We start from the raw sequence: 13,996 nt of genomic DNA, 5'->3' as shown, positions 1-13,996 counted from the left end.
ACCCCAGCTTCCTCAAAATAAACCCAAAAGTCTCTTCAGTAGCTGTGTAAGCGTCCATACAGCCTACAGATCTAAATATAAATTTCTACATCCGTTTGCGACCAACGCAGAGTACACAAAGCTGCCCCAGTCACCGTATTTACCTATAAAATATCAAATGCATATCTTGCATTGAATCACCAATGGCAATCCATGATTTATCACTCGCTGATTAAAATAATTCAATGTTTCGGGTGATTGATGGAATAATTATTAATATATCGCACGTTATTAACTTTTGACAGGATCAGAACTAACGGTTGACTTACAAATAACGAGGATTATCATCAGAAGGGTGAGCTGCATTCTCCTTGTCAGACATTCAAAATCCAAATGCTGTTGGTATTATTCGATTATTTAAGCCGGAGTTAAAATGAGAGTGATGCTTGGAGTGTAAAAAATCCTGAAGCGAGTCAGACTGTAGCTGCTTGCTGGTTTTGATTGATCAGGTAATATAGCCCTCTCACACCCCCCGGTGTTTCCGCATTAGACCGCGACGTCGAAAAATAGCCTGATTGAGATGCACTCATTAATCCTGGCTGATAGTTTGTAAGGGGAGATCGCTACACATATTTCTAAGCTGGTATTTAGTTTATTAATACAAAGGTGAGTAATGGGACAGCATTAACTAACTCATCCCGAGGTATTTGGTGCGTCGGTTAATAGAAAAAATAAATAATCAAAAAATGATCTAGGCTAGCTTGTGATTTTGAATGGGGATCAATTTAACCTCAACTCAGTAACCTTGGACTGGTTATGAACACAAAGACCTGGAGTCTTGAGGTTGAGCAGATATATACGAATAAAAAGGATATAAAAAAGGCAAGCATGATTCTTAATATCTCTTGATTTATCTGCACGAGGTCACGACGTCCTCTCGGAACGGCGTACTTGCCTGCATTCTGCATCAGCAGCGTATGGGCGGGCCAATAACTTTTTTAAAATAACCATAACTTCTGTTTTTATTACCGCATTAAGTTATTCTGATAATTTATTCAGCATGGCCCGGTAAATTTTTTTAATCGCTTCCACGAGACCGTTACCGTTATTGACATTGCAATTGTCCCCTTCAGCTTCTTTGGTTATTTTTTATGTGGTCATCGATAGTATGAAGCGATTCACTCTAGCTTCTGCTACTGGTTGTGAATTTGCATCTACTACAAGCTCAAGCTGGAGTTGGAGGTTAAAGCTTCGAGATGTTTGATATGTTTTTAAGAGCGCATCAGAGTCAGGTGGATGTGTGGTAGCCCATGACAAAAGAAACGTGACATAGGAAAATAATAATAAGAGAATAAATAAAAATATGATAATAAAAAGAAGAAGAAGAAGCAGAAGCCAACAGGCAAATGTCTTCGTCCCGGTTGCATATAGAATGAAACGTAGGATGGAACAACGTGCCGCAAAGAGAGTAGCGCACGTTTGAGTTCGTGGTCTTTCACCAGGTGGGTGGCACAAAGTTCTCGTACCTCCATCCTCGAGCGAGCAGGACCAGAGCAGGCTCAAAGTCTCCAGTCTGCTGCTGCAGAAGCTATCACAAACCGGGTGGTTGGGAGAATAAAAGAAAGAGCTCACAATATTATATGCTACAGCTCCACCGCTTTGTTGTTTTGTGTCGAGCACAACTCGGTAAAGTAGCTGGTAGCTGGGAGCTGGAAGCTGGGAGCAACCGCAATACGCGGTGTCTTCTTTGCCCTTTGCTTTTTCATCTTCATCTCTGCTCGGTCTTGAGAGTAAAAATAACCTTTTTAAAACTGACAGACCGACACCACCGCCTCGACAGATCCACTCCAGAAAGACATCCAATAAGCTTAAATCATCAGCACGGTAGTTGATGCTAATGGAATTGAAGATGCATCACCTCTTGCATCAGGTATGCCAAATAGTTATGATGCTTCGTCTTTAATTCCCAACAGCTGAAAGCTGTTAATTATTTTTTAGACTCTTCAAATTTCCCACGCTTATTAATTAGAGTTGGTGATTGTAATTACTGTTAGTGTGTAACTAGTAACTAGTGATTCGCGAATCAGATAGCTAACAAAACGTTTTCAGGCTTTTAATCCTAATAAATCGAATTCAACCGTCAGTTTTAGAGCTGGTAAGGTATGACAGAAAAGAATAAAAAACGGCGGAGGGTGATGCGAGATCCGAGCTCTGTGGAGAAAAAATTCAAGAGTGGGAATAATAAAGAGTACCAGGTGTCAGGTTGGTATAAGAAGACGGGCAAAAGCAGTGCGTATCATTAGACCCCGTGAAAGACGTGACAAATGACAGTCTGTCTGCTCTTGAATAACCATTGGCGCCCCCTATCGCTTCTGCTCGTTTGTTTGCGGTCACACATTGTTCCGTGAGCGCAGAATAAGTGGAACCGACCCAGTAGACATCCGCTGCATTTAAATATACTAGTGTACCGATCCTATGCAGAATGCTATACAATCCCAGGAGACCTACAGCGTTTAATCGAGACACTTTTTTTTTTAATGACGCTCGCTCACTCATTCGCTACGGATTCTTGGGGATGTTTTGACGGGTCCTTGACGAGCGATTGTTCCATCCTTGAGATTCAAGAGTCTTGCTTTTAATTCCCATGGATTTTTTGGAAAACTTTAACATTCTTCAGATAAATCCTGGATTTAAGATAAAGTATGAAGATTTTATGATACGTCAGATTATTTTATAATGAACTGATAACGGTTAGAGCATTAACTAACTGATTGACTGACTGACGTATCTTTTGTCCTGACAAATTGATAATAAATGATCGTGTAACCGCTTTAACCTCGAGAGCGAGGCGTGTAAATGTCTGGCTGCTAAAAAATAGAATTTATAATAATAAGGTTCGTCTGGTGGTAATCACCGATTGGACATTGGACATTGAACAGTGGACCACACAGGGAGAAACACTGGGACCAATGTTATGAGGATCAATCGCAATTTAGCAATTACATCGACGAACATCGACAGCGTCCGTGTTCTAGATAACGAACTTAGATGAGATGATCAACCTAAGAGAGCTCCCCATACATAAATAAATACATAACTGCATCTACCGATGCTCCGTGCTGGTAAGTGGATGTAGTTCTGAAGAAATGTCCAGAGATAGATCCTGAGCGGATGTCTTTTACACTCTTGAGGCTAAGACCAAAGACAGAGAAGATCCCAACGCTAATCGTTCACGTTTTCGCCATAACGCCCGATTCACCGGTTTCTTTACGGCATTGTTCGACTCCCGTGGATCGCTATCTTAACTAGCCTCGTGCCTGCCACAGTAGCCGGACTCGAGTCGCCTCCGGTCGAGATAGGGCTGATGCTGATCCTGATCCTGATGCTGATGGTAAAGCCCAAGCCGATCCTCAACTTCTTAGACTGTATAAATATGTGTACAGTGTTCAAGTGTTGGCTTACCCTGGAAACTGCTTGCTCGGAAAACATTCCCGATCTATCGGACGATACTAAACTCGCTTCTGGCTTGATAAAGAGTTCAAGCCTGGTCTTAGACTTCTAGGTGTGATAAAGATAATATTAGTCACGATAGCATATCGATTATCATTTGTGAAAGCGCTAATTGTTTTTTTGGTCCCACGGAGGATAATTTATTTTGAAGTTGGTTTATTGATTTTTGGGCTAGGTGGCAAACCAAATAGCCCTGGGTGTGACTCAAAAAACTAGATGGATGGGTTTTAGGACGTCAGCAGGTATGTTTATCCAATGTGTACACATTTTTAGATTGATCTTTGTAGAGACTGTGTTTCTTGTAAACAGACAAGTCATCAGATGATTGATCGATCGCCTAAATCTGATCAATCTTCAAATTTAATCTGATCCAAGTTATACAAATTTGTTGGCAACTTATATTAATGTCAATATTAATATCATAAGTAATCTGATCTGATGAATAAAATTTGGGCATATGTGCTAACAAATTAAAAGATTTGGTATTGCAACGTCGAACTTGGATGCAATGGAGCCCGAAACTCTGACAATGACTTTTAGTTTAAATAAAATTATTAATAGATAGTGGAGATATTTATATGGGTGTGATCAATTGCGATATCATTCGAGGAAATTAGTCATTATTGAATGGTGATTGGGTTCACATTGAATCTCGCTCCGGGGAACTCAGAGTTTAGTATCTAAAAGTGACTCTAATGAATTTGAAATGCGTATCTAAAGCGTGAATCACAATAGCCTCAATTCACGATCTGATCGGCTCGGGAATAATCTATATCAATATTACACCGTGGGTCAATTTACTGTTACACGATCTCGTATCGATCGATGATCTCACAATAAAATCACGTCCATTTGTACACAATGTGGTACTTTTTTATACTGTTATAGCTTGTAACTAATAACGCGTGTCATTCACACTTTTTACGATCCATACCATTATTCTCGGGGTTTTAAATTAAAAATAGTTCTGAAAATCTCTTTGCAGGACCCTCCCACTGGCTGTTCTTGGTTGATAAGCTAACAATTGATTGTCTGATGGTCAAAGAATTTTGAACCCGTCCAAAAAGACATAAGTCTCTTTTTTAACGAAGTCATAGATAAGTTTAGGAATTTCTGATAGTCATGATCGTTTTTGCTTTTCTATTTTATATTATTGCTTGCAAATGTCCAACAAGACAGTCCAAAATTGTCAAGTTTCTTTAGACTACTTCTCAATGAGGATCAACGGTAATGACTCGCAAGTTTTGGACTAATGGGATTTTCTCTAGGTGTCCAAATGTTTTATAAGCCTCGTCGAAGGATTTTTGAACCTTTTCCAGATCTAACCCGATAATGAATGAGTAACTAATCAATATTAACGTATCCTATTTTCTACTCCGCCCGCGAAAAGCCTTTGTTTTGTACTAGAAAGATTAAACTTGAGTGAAATTGCGAAAATAGTATTTTTGGTTTAGAAAAAAAGACGTCTACTTTTCTAAAAGTCTTTGTCTGAGTTATGAGGGTACTTTCGAAGAAATTCAATGCAATAGCGTGATGTATTTACAAGGATTTTAGGATAATTCTGTTAGATATGCTTTCGCCAAGCAAAACTCTTTTTCAAAAAGGTCAACCACGCCCTGAACTTGGTTAATGATTTATTTATTTATTTAAGCGACATATTTTTGAAAAATAACATGCAACAGATGTTAAATAAAACGTCCTCGAAATTAGATCACGAGATCATATCTAGGGTTTCGGTGACCAGTAAGCCGGTTTAGGCAAAGCCGAATTGACGATACAGATGTATAGTCCTTGGGAGTGAAGGTTTGGAAGAGCAAATCGGCGCGAAAGACTAATAAAGAGTGGACGGAGGTAAAAAAAGATGTGAGGGTTTTTTTTGGAGGGATCTGAAGACTGGCCTCTGGGCTGAGGCCCCCAAGGAGGATGGAGATATCAAAGAAATGAAGAAAGATAGCTGAAGATGGACACAACAACGACGACAACGAGCCAACGGGTCCTAATCCGAATTTAAATGGATTCATCGTCACAAAAGCGGAACGGACAAAGTGAGCCACTGATGGGAGATGGGTATATATATTTGGATTTTGTGCGTTGAATGTGGATATATCGCACACCTATGCAGCCGACAAGTTCAAACCCGAGGGGGCGGTTCGGAGAGCTCGCTTTTCGTAGACTCTTTTTGTATTATTAGGATTAGCGGTAATCCTGTCCACGGTTAAGATCCACCCAAGTCCACCGTGAAATCGGCGACAATATGATTTCTACCCTCCACTTATTCTCTGTACGACAACGAGCCTTCTCTTTAACTCGGACACGTTTCAATTCTAACAACTTTTAAAGGGTACCGGATAGAACAGAACATACAACACATTTTCTGTTTATCATTTTTGAATATTCTACTTGTGGAAAGAAAGTTATTTCTTTTTTTTTTGCTATTAGTTTTTTTACTCAATTTTTTTTCTCAATTTATTCCTCATTTTTCAGAAAATTTCACTCGAAAGTGTTCCAAAAAAATTGAAACATTTAATATTTTCTCAAAGCTGTCAAGAACTAATTTTAAGAAAAAAAATTAGAAAAACGGTAGACCCTGAAAGCCATCCGTGCAACTTCCCGCTAATTCCATACCTAGGTGCATAAAACTGCACTAATGATGTTTTTAAGCTCTCCTAGCTCAAAAATACAATTTATGTGTTATTTTAAGCTCTTCGAGCTTAAAAAGATAGCTTTTCTATGCTTTTGAGCTCTTTGAGCTCAAAAGTCTGATAGACGTTTCATAGAACAATATTTTTTAATTTTCAAACCGCACTAACTTTTGAATAAATCAACCGATTTTCACGTGGTTGGCAGCATTTGACGCAATTTTTTTAGTTTCATGAAGAATCTTCAAGTTTGAATCGATAAAACTATGAAATTTGAAGTAATTCCAAAAAATAACTTTTTTCGGTTTTCTTTCGTTCATGATATCTCTTGAACGAATTGACCAATTTTGACCGGCATGACGGCAATCGACGTAATTTTTTCATGCTAATAACTGATTAGTTTTTTAAATTGATCAGTGCATCCGTTTCAAAGTTATTCCAAAAAATGTCGGAGTTATGTTAAAAAAACACTTGTTTTCAAATATTTTATCGAGGATATCTCTCGAACCAATCAACCGATTTCTACGTTCTTGGCGGCGATCGACGCGGTTTTTTAAGCTCTAAAAATTATTTCATATCATTAAAAACGATCCGAGAAGAAATGACGAAGTTATGTCAAAAAAAGTTTTTTCGGTTTTTTTTCGTTCACGATATCTCTCGAACGAATCAACCGTTTTTGACCGGATTAGCGACGATCAGCGTGGTTTTTCAAGCTTAAGGGCGGATTAGTTTTTACAGTTGATCTATAAAGCCGTTTAAAAGTTATTCCAAAAAAACCACTTTCAAAAAAAATTTTTTTCTCATTTTTTTTTGAGATTTTTTAAAATTTCTCAAAATCTATCACTCCGAATCGGTTCAAATTCACAGGAAATCTAAGTTTGAGGGAACTCTTTAGAACGCCGTTGAGTAGATTCCGATCGGTTTAGTCGTTCAAAAGTTATAAGCGAGTCACATAGTCACACACACACACACACACACACACACACACACACACACACACACACACACACACACACACACACACACACACACACACACACACACACACACAGACACACACACACACACACACACACACACACACACAGTGACAACATCGCGGGGGTGGTCAGGAAAGCTTCTTATGACCTTAAAACGTCGAGATCTGATGAAAACTCGATTTTTGCAAAACGGGGTGAAAACAATAACTTCCCGATTTTCGAAAATCTTCGATTTTCTTAGCGGGAAGTTAAAAATACCATAATTATTAAGAAATCATTTAAAAATAATCTTGAGGGAAATGTGGGCTGTCTTTTTAAAATTTACGAGCGTTTTCCTGCAACATGCGGTCACCCACAAGTGTCACTACTGTAGTCGTAAATAAAACCGAAGCGCAGTAGGCGTTCTGGACTTAGGTTACACGGTAGAATCTCGTAAAAGACCAGGCCCCAAAAAAAATCCATACATATTTTAGAGGTGTAACAATATTGTACCTGAAGTATGAAGAAGGGTTGAAAGCAGCAAGCAGCCCAAAATAATCTATTCGAGAATAAACTAACTTGTTATGAGTCCGCGTGCAGGGAAAATCTGCTTCAGATTTGTAGCGTAGCGGAAAAAGGGCGGAGAACTTTTGTGCTAAACGTTTCATCTCAACTTTACATTATTGTCGTTCCCATTTACTACCCAGTCTAGCATAATATACCCGGCTAGTTATTCTTTAATAATTTTGGCTTCTGAGAAAGTTTCTTCAAATAATAACAGCGGTGAGGGAATAACCTCTTGCTTAAACTTTTTTTACGTCTTAAAACTGTCACGTTGTCTTTGATCTCATCCGGAGCTTATCGTGCCGAGTCGTAAATACAAACAACCACTCGATCGGAAGCAAACCACGATGATCCCGTTACAGAAGTAAGCCGCGTACAAATACAAAATCCGAGAAAATAATTTCTCATTGTTGTTATTATTAGCTATTATCACTACACAATTGTTTACTTTCCGCGAAATTAAGTTGTTCCATTTCTTTTACAATCCACTTGATTATTTTCCTTCCTCTGATAAAGCAAAGCCACTCACAAATCGCTGTCTACATCCTTTTCTAATCTAGATTCCGGATTATCACCAGCAACCGGTTTTGATTGGCCATTAGCACAAAAAAACAGAATTTTCTCAAGCGTGTCCAAGAGTTTTCATTCCCTTCTATCTTCTCCTTCTTCTGTGATTCCCCATGCATCAAGCTCTTCAGTTTCAAGTGGACTTATTTCGGCTTACTGGATCCAAAAGTTGTCATCTAAATAAAACTCGCCAACGGTTTTTGAAAAGCAATCGAAGCTCAAAAACCAAAGCACGATTTATCGCTTCGAAAAGTGTCCTGGTTGGTGATAATAGTCGAGAAATCACTGGTGACTCCCCCAATATTTTGACTGGCGTGTCAACGCGGAGCGTCTCTTTGAGTCCGCTCGGTGGTCCGTGAAGCCATTCATTCTCCCGCGTATACCAGACGCTAACGGAGAAAGAGCCATTGATGATGGAGAAAAAACGTGTGTATTATTATATTATATTGCCGGGAGATGGGAGACGAGAGCGTTAAATGCTTCACAGATTTATTATCTGTACGTTGGTACACTTTCGGCGCAAATCTGCGGTCAGGATGTGGCCGCATTCATTATATTATTTATTGTATTGTCTGATCACAAGTTTAATGGGACGTACATCATATATCTCATTCAGTATTTTACAATATTTATTTTTAAGAAAACCAATAATATAATGTAATGTAATATAATGGTATGTTTTTTTTTTGGAAATAAACTTTTGGTGATTTGATTAATGTTCGTACAAAGATGTCTAAAAAACCAGCTGAGCTATGAAATCTTGGAATAGTTGTCAGTTTTATTCTCATGTACATGCTTTTACTTCCATTTCTTTCGGAAGAAAGCAAAGATGACCGGCAGAGTCCCTCGAGGATCTCCAAATTTGAAAGACGAAAGACGAAGGGCGGATTTCCGTCGCCGAAGAAACAATCCGAATAATTTGACATCTCTAACGTCAGTTTCTGGGATTTTCTTGCAATTTCTGGTGTATTAGGTATGGATACCACCGCATAGTTTTTTTTTGTACAAACTTAAGTCTCGTAGGAGCTGCTTACACATATTTTGGAAAAGGGATCAAAGCTCGGGGGAATAGAGACCAAAAGGCTGAAACTTGTGAACATTGCCGTTGAAAAATAGTCGTCTTTTGGAAGAAATTTTGACGTATTTGGAGAATAATTATGGATGTTTGAACTGTTGTCAGTAATGTGAAGCAATTAAAATAAAATTTACAGCTATATGAACGAGGACCAAAAATATGTAAAATATAATGAAATAATGGATTTATATTAATTTATAAACTATAAATAGTAAGGTGGGCGTCGGTGATCAAGGACAGAGATCTTTAAAAATGTAATATAGTAAAGCAATAAAATAAAAAAGCAAAATAGTGATCAGCGGGATATTAAGTGTCGTCCGAGAGGACAAAATGGTTGGATGGTAGTCGAGCCGAAGATATCGCGTTTCAGTTCCCGCGGAGTCGACGAAACGTAAATTTTTCATTCACAAAAAAGAAATTAAGTTTGCTAAAATGCCTCGATACTCGTAATGTTGATATTTCCTGGTCATCCGGTCTCCAAGCAGATCCTTTAAAAGTAACTGCCGTTACCTCCTCTCTTGACTAAATAAAACTGAAGTACATAAATAAATAAAATAAAAAACATAAACATAAATGAAAATAAAAAAGACAAGGACAGATAAAAAGTGTTCCATGAATCGTTAAGTGTCTCGGGATCGTTAAAACTAAAACTTTATGGACATTTTAACAACTTTTAGACAAATTTAGCTAATTTAATAATGTATTGCCGATACTCGATTATATTTTATGTCCCACCAAACACTTACAGTTTTTGGGTGGTGTCATAACTGTAGTAATCATTTTTATTTTTATTTTTATTTTTATTTATTGAAACTAATAAATCGTTAAAAACGTCTTAGCATGTGAATACACGTCCTCGTTAAGTGATATTCAGTGACAATAATAATGACGATTAATGACCAGAGTTTATTATATTTTATACTAGAGTCTCGTTAGAGCCATTCATCAATTATTCACACACATTTGCTACTCTCGAGTGGTGCTACTGAAAAATCTCCCGGGTTATTTGGTAGCGTACCACTGGAGATGTGGATACTGGAGACTAGACTCCGTTGTTGTGTTATGTCGGGTGCGGTTTTGAAAAATTACCAAGGACGAGCTCCGGGACGAATTGACAGATGTCGATATGCCTTTCTGACGCTAGTTAGTATCGCGGTTTCGCCTCTCTCTTTTCCAATTAGTCACGCTTTTGACGTTTTGTACATACATATGTGTCTATTCTTCGCCAGATTTACGCATTCTATCCTTCATTATTATTCTTTGGCTAAATATTACACTCGACTTTCATTATCATCTATAATTTTCATTAAAAAATTCGTTGTAACATTTTTTGGCTGGTAAATTTTGGGTAAAGTCATTATTCTACCCTTTATTTATTCAAATTTATTTTTTGCACATTTGTAAATCTCTGGGGTGGCTCAAAAAAATTTTTAAGGTATTTATTAAAAAGTAAAACTTCACTTATTTTTAGTCACAAAAAATTAAAATATTTCTTATTTAAATTTTTGATAAAAAATCAAAATTTGAATTTAAAAATTTTTCCAACCAAAAAATTTATTTTTGGCAACTAGAATTGACTTTGATTTTATTTAGTGAATATTTTTAAAGTCTCAAAGAATTTTTCCAACAAAATTCTCTTTAAAAAAACCCAAAAATTAATTTATAACATCAAAATAAAAAAAAAACAAGTTTGAAGCCGTAAAAATGTATAATGACCAAAAAAATATTGAAATTATCTGGTAAAAAAAAAAAAAAAAAAAACTAAAAACATATTTAACCAAAAAAAGTCTCACTGGGTTGCATATTTATTTGACAAATGTTAAACGAGTGTCAGTACAAAATGACTTCCGATTTTATTTAGTGTCCATGGTATGTACCCAAGACACCTCGGGCCTCTATAAACCGAGTGGAACCTGAACGTGTGCTCGTCCCGAAAATAAAACCTCGTGTCGGTGATGGTGAATGGGCACTCGAGACTCGAAGCGTCCCAAACCGTGTCCAAAGTATGTTTGCCCACAAGACGCTCGCGGGGCTACACACTAGAACAGCAAGGGTGATCCTCCAAGGTGGTCTCACCATTTTTCTTCGCCTCAATTCACTTATTCACACGTTAAATTCTTATCTACTCATACACTTCCACGCCTGGGTTCTCTTTATGCATATTTTTGGTTTCATAATTTAGATTGATAATTCAATTATTCACGATCGATCAAATATTTAATACTCGTATCAGAATTACGCAAGAAAGGGAAAGTCTAGCTCAAGCACGTGGGAGACTATTTTAAGAATTAAACAAGAAGCCTCTTGTCTTTATTTATTTAAGAAAAAAAAACCTTTTGGTATTCCGTGAAAGCGAAAATGTTAAACAAAATTAATGTGATAAAACAAAATTAATATGATAAAACAAAATTTGTTTAAATTATGTTGAGGTCATGCGTGTTCTTTTTTTGGGTGCTTAAAAAGGAGAAATGAGGTGAAGGAGCTTGTTCAAGTGGATCATCCGGAGAATTTGAATCTGAAGCATTTAAAACTCGCCGGCGATTAAATATATTTATTTATGTGAATAAATATATCAGTGGATGAGTTGAAATTAATTAAATATTAATTAAATATGCATGTTACACAATTTTTCGAGTATCCATTTCAACTCTCGTCTCTAGTATTTAGTTTAAACTATAAATTCCTGGCTATGGAAATTCATATCACACACTGAGAAAAAAAAAGTTAATTTTAATCAAGAAAAAAAATTTTTGAATCGAGTAAAATTATAGTTTAAGAATTTTTTTACTCAAATGAAAAAGATCAAATTTTTTAAAATATTTCACTTGATTAAAATAAATTTTTTTTTAAGCATATATTGAAATAGGCATGTTAATTTTGAGAATTATGATTTCGGGAGCAAACAAATCGGATGAATAAAATCTGGAGATAAAAAACGTGTGATGATTAATGTTGTAAATTTCCGAGCCAGTGGATAAACCGAAAGAGTGAGTCTATATTTGTAAGCTTTGTGACACGGAATCGAGTTCATATTAGCCCCATCTGCCTCCTCGAATAAGCTTCCAAGTGAACGAGCAAGCATATAGTCCAACAACAATAATATCTATCTGTTACATGTTACATAAGCGGGGTACATTATTTTTATTTTTATTTGGGAACAGAGTAAGAGTGTGAAGCTATTGGCGAGCAAGTCAACCCGACGGATTCCACGCGGGACCAATGGAAGACTTGTCTCTGTCTATATATATTACATACAATGAGTATTCTTAAAAAGTTATGTGTAACGTTCTGAACCGAATTAGCTCACAGCCAATTGATCAGCAATCACCGAGCCTACTAGGTTTGTCATATGGCTTCTAAAGTTCGCGCTCAAATTTAATTCACTCGCTTTTAAATGACGCGTAAATCAAAATTGTTAGTTTAAATGGGACTAACTTGGATATTTATGGTATAGGGAGTTTAAATTTATATTTTATTTTTTATTTTAATTCACAGCTATCAAGGTTTTTTACAATGACGTAGATTAAATATAAAATCATAGATAAAAATAGTTTCGCTTTGAAAAATATTATCGAAAACCAGTTTCTCGTGTCAGTTTTATTTTATTTATTTCCTGAATGAGGAATTATTGTTGAGGTGTAACTTTTAACTTGCCTCGAGCACTCTTCGACATTTTATCGGGTCTAAATACCGTGTAATGCATACGCGAATTCAATTTTATACAATTGGTATTTAATTATATACTTTTAATGGAATTTTTTGTTCTATTGAAATGTAAAATTATTTATTGTGAACTAATGCCTCATTGGATAATTTTTTTTTTATATTTGTTTGTGTTATTATTTAAAATTATGATGAAATATTAAAAAAAAAAAAAAAATTAAGTTATTTGTCAAAATTTTCCAAACGAAAAATAATAAAATATTTGGACACTTGGCTCAACCGCTCCGCCCAAAATTTTGATAAACACAATGAGTGAGTAAATTTAGCAGAGTTAATGTATACAATTATAGTCCTGTCACTTCTCGGAAAGAAGATTATAATCCCATTGTAAAGGAGTTAAATATATTTTGGAGTCAGTTATTTAAGTACCGTAAATTATTGACAAAGTAATGCAGTATTGTTAATTGTTGGGAGTACAATTAACAAAAGGAAGACGCTGGACAGTGCCCGTAGCTCTGCTATACTTTGCCAATTCTGACACATTAACTTTTAAATTTATATTTTGGGTCATAATCCGTTGCCCACCCACAAAATTTTGGGCTTTATAAATTAGATCGGGAATATCTCAGGAGCCGACAGCTTTTGAATGCACTTGTAATTCTGTAAAATATGATGCCAACATTATGAATAATATACCTGGACAATCCTTTTTTCCGAAATACTGAGCATAATCTCGTTATTTATTTATGGCTGTCTTTTGGGCATAAAGTCACTTATGAAACTTAAATATCTATCTGCTTTTTATTTAAATCCTTTTGAGAGTCATCTAGAACTTGTTTGTTGTCTGTCAAAAAATTTTTTTACAATTATGTTTTTTAATTAATTTTTCTTCACTTTCTTTTGTAACTTTTTAAAATTTAAAATTTATTTTTAATTTTGAAAAAATATAAATTTTTTTTTTCAAAATTCAAAAATTTAGATTAATAAGATTAATAATAAAAATTGTTAAAAAAAATTAATAAATTTTTTAAAAATATCTA

Source organism: Cotesia glomerata, linkage group LG3 (assembly GCF_020080835.1).
Source record: "Cotesia glomerata isolate CgM1 linkage group LG3, MPM_Cglom_v2.3, whole genome shotgun sequence".
Taxonomy (NCBI): Eukaryota; Metazoa; Arthropoda; class Insecta; order Hymenoptera; family Braconidae; genus Cotesia; species Cotesia glomerata.
This window is presented reverse-complemented; position numbering follows the sequence as displayed.